Raw genomic sequence first — 12431 nt, 5'->3', positions numbered from 1 at the left:
ATAAGAACATCTTTAACGATTTTTTACCACCATATCTTCTTACACTGCTACCTTCGAAAACACCGACCTTCTCTTCGGTGGAGGCCCAAAGAAAATCAAAACAAAAGAGGTTGACGTCGAGTCTGAATCTCCAACTGTAAACACCATTATACCCCTTTCGTCTCAGCACTGCATCTGATATCAAAGAGCAAACCGCATCTGTAAACTCCCAAAGTAGTAGGTTTTGGCCTGTTCATAGATACCCTTCCTCCATTAATCCTTCTAGTATCCCTACTGTGAAAAAGGACTCCAATGTCAAAATCCTTGCCCCAGATGGAGTAGAACGAGTTACCTACTCTAGAGAGGGGTTTATGTATGTCTATACATATCCTTTTACTTTGGGTCGCTTCTCCTTAGGGTCGAGTAAATGACTTGACCCAATAATTTTGAAATTTTGCCACCGATACCAGGTTTGCTTGGGACAAGTAGGCCTATCGATATTGCGTATGGTGGCCTACCTTCGTTAGTTGTGCACCGAGATCGTAGAAATCCTAACTTTCGCACATATGATGAATCGCTACTCCTCCAAGATTTTCCGCGGTGGAGTGTTAAACTTCAGCAAGCATGGCCATCGCACCCTCCTTACCAGCATAGACAATGATAACGACCGCGGATGGATGGAGTGGTTCGTTGTTATTGCTACCAGGGACATTATCCCGACTAAAACTCAAGCTTTCCCCGAGAAGTGGAATCTTTTGCATAAGTCTTCGGATATTCTCTTGCTTTTTTCGTAAAAAGATAATTTCTTGTTTTGCTAATTTATTTTGCTTCTTCGCCTTAGCTATCTGTTGGGAACCACTACGGGTTCATAGTCTAGACTGATGTGTTTATAAAATTTTGGATATCACAACTCTGAAATCCCGTCGGTGAAAAAAATGGCTCCTAAGTACGGGTGGAGAGCTAAGAACCATGGTAAGCAAAATTTCTCTCTTCCCTTTTTTCCTTTTTTTTAATCCTAGTAGCTTAAGAGAAATTCACTTAACCATCTTTTTTTTGTATAGGAATTCCGAGGGGATCTGTCATGTGCCCCGATGTCGATGTTCTTGATGACCCCGAGGAGGCCGGGAGAGTGTTGCATGATGCCCTCAACCGAATCAGGGCTCGTGGATCTACTCGAGACTCTGGTGAGGGTGCCTCCTCTATGAGTCCCCAGACTAAGGATAAGAAACCGAAGAGGACACGTTCCTCTTCGGCTGGGACTCAGGAGAAGAGAATTAATAAAACACCAATCGAGCTCGCCATAGTGGTACTCAATGACGAAGGAGAAGCCAGTGATGAAGAGGTTTCCCTTCAAAGGAGAAAAGGATCTACATCGGTTCAACCAGATGTTCAGCCGGGAGAGCTCCAAAACCTACCTGTGCAGGAAGTTCACGCACTCTGAGTGAAATGGGCTTGGTTGAGAATGCTGATTCTTGCTTCCTGGTCCCTATTGTTGTCTCCGATCCAAGGAGTTCATCCCCTGATGCTTTTTCTACCCTCAACCTCTGAGCAACCAACAATCACCATTCCTTCTACCTCCGTTCCTTCTTCTCCTCTACACTGATAGCTTCCTACCCATAGACACCGGTTGTCCCTTGACCACTAGCACCGATTGCATCTTTTCCACCAGCATCAACTAAACAAGTGAGGGGTGCTTCTCCTCCATAGTCTCCTGACCACAGGAACTTGGGGAACACTTATACGATACTTTCTCAAGATCCTCAAGGGAGGAAAAACTCCACTCTTTCAGTTTCGAATGAGTGCCATGTTCTCTCCAAGCTGGTAAAGCTAGTCAATTATATGAAGCCGTTGTCTTCAGCGAAGGATTGGAAAATGATGAGCTCCCTTTCTAGGGAGTTCCTGATAAACAACAACATATTGCACTATTCGGTGCATGAATCATTTTAACTTTCTTCTATCTTCTTTTTCGTTTGTACTCGGTAGTAATAACCTTGATTCTAACCTTTTTTAGGCCAACCCCTTGCTTCTGAGGGCCTGCAAAGGTTGATCTTGGACAAATAAGATGTCACGACCCTAAAACCGACCCGGTTGTGATGGCGCCTATCGTGAAACTAGGCGAGCCGACACAATCCCTAAATCAAACTATTATTCTATAAAAGTCATTTTTAAGCGATTGATTTAACAAGAAATCTCATAACATAAGTCTAAATAACCAGTGCGGAATACATACACAAGCCCGACATCGGAGTATCACAAGTCACGAGCAACTACAACTCTGTCTCAATACAATAAAGTCTAACAAAGTCTGGAAGACAATACTAAATATATCTAGGGAAGATATGAGGGAGAATAATAGGGCTGCGAACGCCATGCAACTACCTTGTCGACTCTGAGACTTGCTAAATGTACGATCAATGCTCACTATCGCGACCCGTAATTCCTGGATCTGCACATAATGTGCAGGAAATAATGTGAGTATGCCAACTCAGTAAGTAATAAAAGTAAATGAAAGCTGAGCAGTAAGAAAACAGATAATTCCATGTCATAGCACCACAACAAATAATATATATTTCCAAAACAGTACCGAATTCAATTATCTCGTAAAACAACTCAGTTTCAGCAAAACCTTTTCTTTTAAAAACAGTTTTCAACAATTTCAAACAAGGGATGAAACAATGAGTAATAATGATAGAAACGTAAACAGGCCCTTAGGCAAAATATCCACAGAACCAGCCCCTCGGTCTACCTCACAATCTCTTGTAATCAGCCCCTCGGGCAACATCACATCACTCACACTGGGTACCAGCGCTCACTAGGGTGTTTAGACTTCGGAGGGGCTCCAGCATCCCAAGCGCTATAACAAGCCATCTCGTGGCATAATAAATCAGGCGCTCGACCTCTCATATATCACAATCAGTACAACATGTTGCGGTGCGCAGCCCGATCCCATGATATCCTCACAACACAAGCCCTCGGCCTCACTCAATCAGAAACCTCTCAAGCCACTCGGGCAATAGTAAAATAGGATGCTCAGCCCAAAATATCATTTAAAGTATCAAAAAGGAGTAAATACGACTGAGTTGTGTGCCACGGGCCTCCAAAATACATTCCGATCATGCTCCTAAGTCCCAAATCACCTAACGAAGCTATCCGAACCATCAGAATTCACATCCGAGACCTTCTACACATAAGTCAATATTCGGTTGGCTTTCCCAACTTAAGCTTACTCAAAAGAGAATTCATTCCTCTACAAAACCACTTCGAACCCAAACTAAACAACACGATATGATGAAATACAGCTGAACAACACATAAAGAAGAAAAAATAGGGAAAATGGAGCGGTAGCTCATGAAACGACCGGCTGGGTCGTTACATCCTCCCCCTTTTAAACAAACGTTCGTCCTCGAACGAGTCAAGAAACATACCTGGAACCTTAAATAGGTGGGGATATCTGCTCCGCATCTCCCGCTCGGTCTCCCAGGTAGCCTCCTCTACGGGCCGACCTCTCCACTGCACTTTCACTGTAGCTATATCCTTTGACCTCATCTTTCGGACCTGCCGCTCCAAAATAGCCACTGGCTCCACATCATAAGTCAAATCACTGTCTAACTGAACCGTGCTGAAATCCAATAAATGAGATGGATCACTAATATACTTCCGGAGCAAAGAAACATAAAATACCGGATGCACACTCGACAAGCTAGGTGGCAAAGCCAGCTCATACGCCACCTCCCCAATCCTTCAAAGCACCTCAAAAATCCCAATGAACCGAGGACTCAATTTACCCTTCTTCATAAATCTCATAACACCCTTCATAAGTGAAACCTTCAGTAGAACCTTCTCCCCAACCATGTAAGACACATCACGGACCTTCCTGTCAGCATAACTCTTTTCTCTCGATTGCGCTGTACGAAGCCACTCCTAAATCACTTTCACCTTGTCTAAAGCATCCTGCACCATGTCTGTACCCAAAAGTCTAGCCCCCTCCGGCTCAAACCAACCTACTAGAGATCTACACCGTCTCCCATATAAAGCCTCACATGAAGCCATCTGGATACTCGATTGATAACTGTTGTTATATGTAAACTCCACGAGCGGTAGAAACTGATCCCATGAACCCCCAAAATCAATGAAACAAGTGCGCAACATGTCCTCCAATATTTGAATATTGCGCTCGGACTGCCCATCCGTCTGAAGGTGAAAAGTTGTGCTCAACTCAACCTGAGTACCCAACTCGCATTGCACGGCTCTCCAAAACTGCAAAATAAACTGAGTACCTCTATCTGAAATGATAGAAACAGGGACACCATGTAGGCAAACAATCTCTTAGTTATAAATCTCTGCTAACCACTCTGAAGAATAGGTAGTACACACAGGAATGAAGTGCGCAGACTTGGTCACCCGATCCACAATCACCCAAATAGCATCGAACTTTTTCAAAGTCCGTGGGAGCCCAACTATAAAGTCCATGGTGATCCGCTCTCACTTCCACTCCGGAATATCCATCTGCTGAAGCAAGCCACCCGATCTCTGATGCTCATATTTCTCCTGCTGACAATTGAGACACCGAGCTACAAATCCCACAATGTCCTTCTTCATTTTCTCCACCAATAATGCTATCTCAGATCCTGATACATCTTCGCGACACCCAGATGAATGGAATACTGCGAGCTGTGGGCCTCATCTAGAATCAACTCCTGAAGCTCATCTACATTGGGCACACATATTCGGCCCTACATCCTCAACACCCCATCATCACCAATAGTCACATCTATGGCATCATCGTGCTGTACTCTGTCCTTAAGGAAAAGCAAATGAGGATCATTATATTGGCGCTCTCTGATGCGATCAAACAAGGAAGACCGAGAAACCATACAAGCTAAGACCTTACTAGGCTCTGAAATATCCAACCTCACGAACTGATTGGCCAAGGCCTGAACATCAACTACAAGAGGTCTCTCCCCAACAGGAATATATGCCAAAATACCCATACTCACCGCCTTCCTACTCAAATCATCGACCACTACATTGGCCTTCCCCGGATGGTACAAAATAGTGATATCATAGTCCTTTAGCAGATCCAACCATCTCCGCTGCCTCAAATTGAGATTCTTCTGCTTGAACAAGTGTTGGAAGCTACGATGATCAGTAAACACCTCACAAGACACACCATACATGTAATGCCTCCAAATCTTCAATGCGTGGGCAATTAAAGCCAACTCCAAATCATGAACAGGGTAGTTCTTCTTATATGGCTTCAACTGACGAGAAGCATAAGCAAACACTCTACCCTCCTACATCAACATACACCCAATACCAACTCTCGAAGCATCACAATACACTATATATGAACCTGAAGCTGATAGCAAAACTAACACTAGAGCTGTGGTCAAGGCAGTCTTGAGCTTCTGAAAGCTCGCCTCACACTCATCCGACCACCTAAATAGAGCATCATTTTGAGTCAATTTGGTCAAGGGTGATGCAATAGATGAAAATTCCCGAATGAATCGACAGTAATAACCCGCCAAACCAAGAAAGTTACGAATCTCTATGGCTGAGGACGGTCTGGGCCAACTCTGAACTACCTCTATTTTCTTCGAATCAACTTGAGTACCCTTACTAGACACCACATGCACCAAGAAAGCCACTAAACTGAGCCAAAACTTACACTTAGAGAACATTGCATAAAGCTTCTCCTCCCTCAACGGCTGCAATACCACTCTCAAATGCTCCACGTGCTCCTCCTAACTACGTGAGTACACCAGAATATCATCAATGAATAAAATGACAAATTAGTCGAGATAAGGGCAACACACGTTGTTCATCAGATGCATGAACGCTGTTGGGGCATTGGTCAGCCCAAAAGACATCACAAGGAACTCATAATGACCATATCGAGTCCTAAAAGCTATCTTAAAAATATCCGAGTTCCTGATCTTCAACTGGTGAAACCCTAAACGGATATCGATCTTGGAGAACACTCTCGCTCCCTGAAGCTGGTCAAATAAATCATCAATACAAGGCAAAGGATACTTGTTCTTGATTGTAACTTTGTTCAACTACCTATCATCAAAGCACGTCCTCATAGTGCCATCCTTCTTCTTCACGAATAGAACTAGCGCACCCCATGGCAACACACTAGGCCGCATGAACCCTTTATAAAGGAGTTCCTAAAGCTACTCCTTCAACACTTTCAACTCCGTTGGTGATATATGATACGGTGGAATAGAAATAGGCTGAGTTCTCGGAACCAAATCAATACCAAAGTCAATATCCCTGTCTAGTGGCATGCTCGACAGGTCTGCAGGAAAAACACCTAGAAAGTTCCTCACTATCAGGACTGCGTCAATACTAGGAGTCTCTATACTGACATCCATCACAAAGGCTAATTATGAAAGACAACCTTTCCCAACCATCCGCTGGGCCTTCAGAAATGAGATCACCCTACTAGGAACAAAATCAATCGAACCTCACCACTCAATCCGTGGCACACCTGGTGTCGCCAATGTCACTGTCTTAGCATGACAATCCAAAATAGCATGACACGGAGATAACCAATCCATTCCCAATATCACATCAAAATCAACCATACAAAGCAACAGAAGGTTCACTCAGGTCTCCAATCCCTCAATAGTCACCACACATGACCGATATACGCGGTCCACAACAACAGTATCACACACCGTAGTAGATACACGAACAAATAAAATAAGAGACTCATGAGGCGTATCCAAATAACGAGTGAAATATGATGACACATATGAAAAAGTGGAACCAGGATCAAATAACACAGAGGTATCTCTGTGGCAGACTGAGATAATACCTGTAATCACTGCATCTGAAGAAATAACATCGGGTTTGGCTGGGAGTGCATAGAAACGGGCCTGACCACCACCTGATCGACCTTCCCCTCTAGGGCGACCTCTAACTGACTATCCTCCACCCTTAGCTGGGTATGTGGGTGGTGAAGTAACTGGTGCTGAAGTTGATGGCTGACTCCTCTGCTGATACGAACCCCCAGGATGACGAGGACACTGTCTCCACATATGTCCCAACTCTCCACACTCATAACAACCCCCTGGTGTTGGAGATAGGGACTGAAGGGAACCCCTAGCACCGAGATGACTAGCAGAAGAACCTGGCATAGAATAGCCCTGAACTGATGGAGCATGGGACGAACTCTGGGCTGTAAGGGCACTAAGTGAGGAATGGCTCTATGAGAACTATGATAACAATGGCCTGATGATGCCCCGTGATAACCCGGGCGAACTGATTGAGCATGCCTGAATTGACAACCTCTACCATGCTGAAACTGACCCTCATGAGGAGCACCACTTAATCCACCCTGACCACGAGGCCTCTTAGCCTCCCTATCAACCCTCTCCTGACCACGGACCATCTTAATCTATCGATCTATGTCAACAACCTCATCAAAGGTAGCACCAGATACTCTCTCTCTAGTCATGAGCGACCGAAGCTAGAAACCGAGGCCATCTATAAACCTCCTAATCCACTCTCGGTCTGTGGGAACAAAACAGACTACATGATGAGCCAACTCGGAGAACCACATCTCATACTGTGTAACAGATCTATCACTCTGACGGAACTGCTCGAACTGCCTACGCAGCTCCTCTTGGCGGGACTCAGGTACAAACTTCTCCAGGAAGAGAACAGAGAACTGCTGCCAAGAAAGGGGCACTACGCCAACAAGCCTACGGCTCACAGAAACCTTCCACCAACTAAGTGCAACCCCAGAGAACTAGAAAGTAGTGAATAAGACCCCACTAGTCTCCAAAATACCTATGGTCCGAAGCATCCTCTAACAATTATCCAAGAAACCCTGGGCATCCTCGCCCTCTGCACCATTGAAAGTCGGAGACTGAAGTCTCCCAAACCACTCCAATTTGTGCTGCTCGTCCTCTGGCATAAATGGAGCTACATAGTCTTAAGCAGCTGCAACTGGCTAGGCTGGAGGTGCCCTAGATATCTGAAGTCCCTGCACGACCTGCTCAGGGATGCGAGCGGCAGGAGTCTGAGTGCCTCCCCCTGCCTAAGAAGTAGCTGTGGCCGTTGTAATTGAGACTGCCTGAGCTAGGCCAGTGACCACTGATAGAATCTGGTCCAAGGCCTCCTGAAGGCCTGAGATATAAATAGGCATAGCCGGTTCCTGAGCTGGTACTGCCGGAGCATCCGCAACTGGGACCTGATCTTGAATTGGGGAGGCTGGTGGATCTGCAGGTGCTACCCTAGCTATTGTGCAGGCTACACCCCTACCCCTACCACGACCTCGACCGCATCCTCAGCCTCTAGTGGCCCCAACTGGGGGTACTGGTGGCCGTCCATCCTGACCGGTGTAGACATGTGATTTTTGACCCTCCCCAAGATTTTATATATTTTAGCGTGTAAATATTTAGTTTAGGCCTAATATAGATATTTCAACTCATTTTGACTCTCTTATCTTATTTTATTACAAGAAAAATGAAAATTACAAAAATAATTCTCCTTTTTAGTCGCTTTTAGTTTATATATCTTTCATAAATAGTACCTTGTTTTTATTTTTATATAATTTTGAAACACCAAAAATAGTTTCATGTCTTAATATAGTTTAGTTTAATCATAAAATTAGTTTTATATTTCTATATTATAATTGTATATAAGTTTAGAAGAAGGAATTAGTGTCGGATTGGTTTATCACGTCTTTATAAACTTTGTAGTTTTTTATCTAGTCTTTGGCCCAATTTCAAAGCCCAGTAGCACAAAACCCATACCCCTAAACCTAAAACCTTTCCTATATAGCTACACCATACACTCTATACCTAGAGGAACACCTACAATGAGCTGAAGAACAAAAAAAAACAACGCTTAAGGGGAGAGATACAACCGCAATAGACACGACCCCCCCGGAACTTCACCTTCCTCGTCGCACCCACCTCCAAACACCAACAGAGCTCACCTCTCAACACACCATCAACAGCCTCATCTCCACACCAAATCAAACCCTCTATCCATTCTGATTCTTCGTCAGCTTCCTAACCAAAAAACAACCAGCACCCTAGAAGATCCAGCGACAGCCATGGATGAGAAACTCCAGCAAATCACCAAAAAATAAGCAACAATCGAACTCCGGCGTAGACCAGGCCTTGTGATGTCCAAAACTATTATCCAAGCTCAGTCGAGTTGAATCCGGCGAGAGTCCAACGAGTTTCGAGGTCTGGTCGAAGTCCGTTTGAGGTTCCATCCGAGCTACTGTCTGATTCGAGTTCCATTGCAGCCACTGTTTTATTTTTGCTCGTGTAACTATTGAACATTTGAGAGGTTGAAATATTCATTTCAGGTGCATTCTTTCCTCTGTTATCCTTTACATTTTGCTATAATTTATTTGGAAGCTTCAGTTATGAGATTTGCTCTTCCACGATGGTGTATTCAAAAGTTGTTAATTGGTAGCTTCATTTGAGTTCACTGTAATTTCCACGAAACATGGTTGTAACGTATGAAGTCAATGTGCACATGAGAATTTGGTTGCTCTTTTGTTTTTGTTCTTCTCATTATTGTTTGTATGTTTTTGTTCAATCTATGTTGGGATGGTTTTAATGGTTGAAATTAATTTGTAGTTCCTGCCATATTTTTTCCAAATTTGTGGTAGTTAAAGCTAAGTGAAATCGAGACTTAGAGTTAAATCTACATAGGTGAGATAGTGCTTTAAAGAGTTTGATTGGCAGATTCTTTGATTCCCAGTGGGATTTACGTGTTGCTGAGGGAACGTGGTTAGAACTGGTTGATTTGTTATTTTAGCGCCCGTTAAGTTAGAATTAAGAATGTGTTTGTTATTTAAAAGGGTTGACAGATTAGTTCTATAAGCCTAATTAGGAATAATTCTTTTAATAGTTCGAGGTGTGTCGTGCCGAACAAAACCTTAAAATGCACGGCCCTCATTTAATTAACATGTGAACCCTTAGAAATCGAGGCGTGCCATTTAGTTGAATTTCTATGGCCCTTGCAAAGTTGCAAACGCGTAATTGCATTAGGCGCGCTATTTTAATAATATTACCTTCCTAAACTCGGGTGCGCATTTATGTGACCCAAATCCAAATCTCAAATATGTTAAAATATGTCAAAGACCGGGGGTGCATTTATGTGATGTGGTCCAAGACGTGTTTTAATAGCATTGCAATCTTCCTGAAAATAATTAAATAAAAGCGGTTATAAAGTTTAAATCGAACAATAGGCTAAAACATATATTAAAATCAGATAATAAGCCAATTATAACAATTGAGCAACTGTGCTAGAACCATGGAATCTGGGAATGCCTAACACCTTCTCCCGGATTAATAGAATTCCTTACCCGGATTTCTGGTTCGCGGACTATAATACAGAGTCAACCTTTTTCTCAACTCGAGATTTGAACCGGTGACTTGGGACACCGTAAATTATCACAAGTGGCGACTCTGAATCTTTTAATAAATAATCCCGTTTCGATTGTCACTTTAAGTTGGAAAAAACTCCCCTATACACTCCTTCTCGGGAGTGTAGTGAAAAAGGAGGTGTGACAGCTCTGGCGACTCTGATGGGGATCGAACCCAGAATCTCTGGTTCAGGGTTCAGAATTCAAGCTTAGGTGAATTGTTATATTTGGCTTTATGTGTTTTCTGATTTTATTACATGTTTGGGCCTAATGTGCTAAATGTTACTTTTACCGCTTTGATATTATCTGAACTGTATATAAACTGCTACAAAACCCTTCTCTTCCCATCTTCGGGGATGTGCTCGCAGGTCGAAATTCCTTATTCTGTTAGTGTCATACCTTGAAATAAGAAAGAGGCTCGGACAAGTTACTAAGCCGGATGGCCTTTTGGTTCCCGGTACGTAGCCCCCTCCTCGGCTCGAGTTGTCCGCTCGGGTACACAGTCTAGAACATATACCCAGGTCTTGAACCTAAAATAACTCAGCCTCATGCCGGATCCCTAGTAGGAACGCTTGTTTTCATCACGTGCATCTGACTTTGGGGACTCAACACAGGGGTTGGGTCCGTCTAGGACATGTGTATCCAAAATAACAGACCATCTTGATGCATCCTATGTGCTACATGTTGCATTTCTTCAAGGGTGAAAGGGTCATTTGGCGGACCAATGATAGTTGAGGGCAAATAAAAAAGAAAAAGAAAAAGAAAAGGAGGTTGAAGTGTGAAGATAAAGCGAGAGGGGCCTAATTATGTTTTCCGTCACATTTTTGTTAAGGAAACAAAAGAGCTTGAAAATTTAAAAAAAAAAAAGATTTTGCACTTTTTCATCATTTTCCGAAAATCAGAAAATCAAAAAAAGGAAAAAAATCCAAAAAGAGTTTACATGTTTCATCATTTTAAAAAAAAAAATATTTTCGCTGAATTAGTTATTTTTCTTTTAATTCTCACCCGTATCCAATCTGCCCGAACTACGCATACCTGATTCTCGCCTTTCGGGGCGTGATACGTAGGCAACACACATAGAGTCCGGTCTTCCTAGTAAATCTTAGGTTCTTGGCTTTGCGGGGTCTTAGCCAAATTTTGCACTTCTAGCCATCTTTTGGCCAAATAAGTCATTTTGCAAAAATAGCCTAAATCATGTCTTGCATGTTTTCAACAGGAAGGGTTATTGTCTCGCCTAACACTCTAGGTCTTTAACCTATTTGGTTTTAATTTTCTCATACATGCCTGGATTTACTTATCGGAGTTTGAGCAGGACAAAGCCCCAGGACATCTAGTCAGGATCGCTCATTCAGGAGTGAATTAAAAGAAGATTTTCTTTTCTTTTTATGTTTTGAGTCTGTTATTTTATTTTATGTCGTCTTTTATCTTTAGTTTTGTATAGTAATGTCGATTTTTAGTATTATTATTGTACTTTCTATTTTGCATTTGAAAGGGTGTGTAATGAATCAAAAATCCAAAAAAAAATTAAATTTTGCGTTTCATATTTCCGTTAGGAATCTTCTTTAGATTACTAATTGTAGGAATGAAAAAGAAATATTTTGGAGGTGGTTTTTCCTTTAGGCAATTAATATCTAGGACTTAAATAAAAATTATTTTTATACTTCCTTTACTATATTAGAACCAAAATTCAAAAAATAATTCCTTTTAGTACCTTTTAAAAGTTTTCCTTAAGGCATTAATCTCAAAAATCCAAAAAGATTTTCTTTTGAGGTTCTTAATGAAAAATGAAAACATATATTCTTTTATTTTCCTAAGAACTTTAGGATATTGTACATAGAAGAAAAAAGAACATACTTTATCTTTTGTTTAAAGTTTCTTCCTTTAGGCAATCAAATTGAAATCCAAAAACATGTTGTTTTATCCTTTTTGCTTGTTTCAAAGTCATGCATCAGGATATCAAATGGAAATTCAAAATATTTTTCTGTGGTTTATTCTTTCGATCTTCTTCCTAAAAAAAAGAATCAAAAAGTATTTTTTTTCTCTTCTAGGG

This window comes from Nicotiana tabacum, chromosome 3, assembly GCF_000715075.1.
Source record: "Nicotiana tabacum cultivar K326 chromosome 3, ASM71507v2, whole genome shotgun sequence".
Lineage (NCBI taxonomy): Eukaryota > Viridiplantae > Streptophyta > Magnoliopsida > Solanales > Solanaceae > Nicotiana > Nicotiana tabacum.
The sequence above is the reverse complement of the archived record's forward strand: the minus strand, read 5'-3'. Positions refer to the sequence as shown.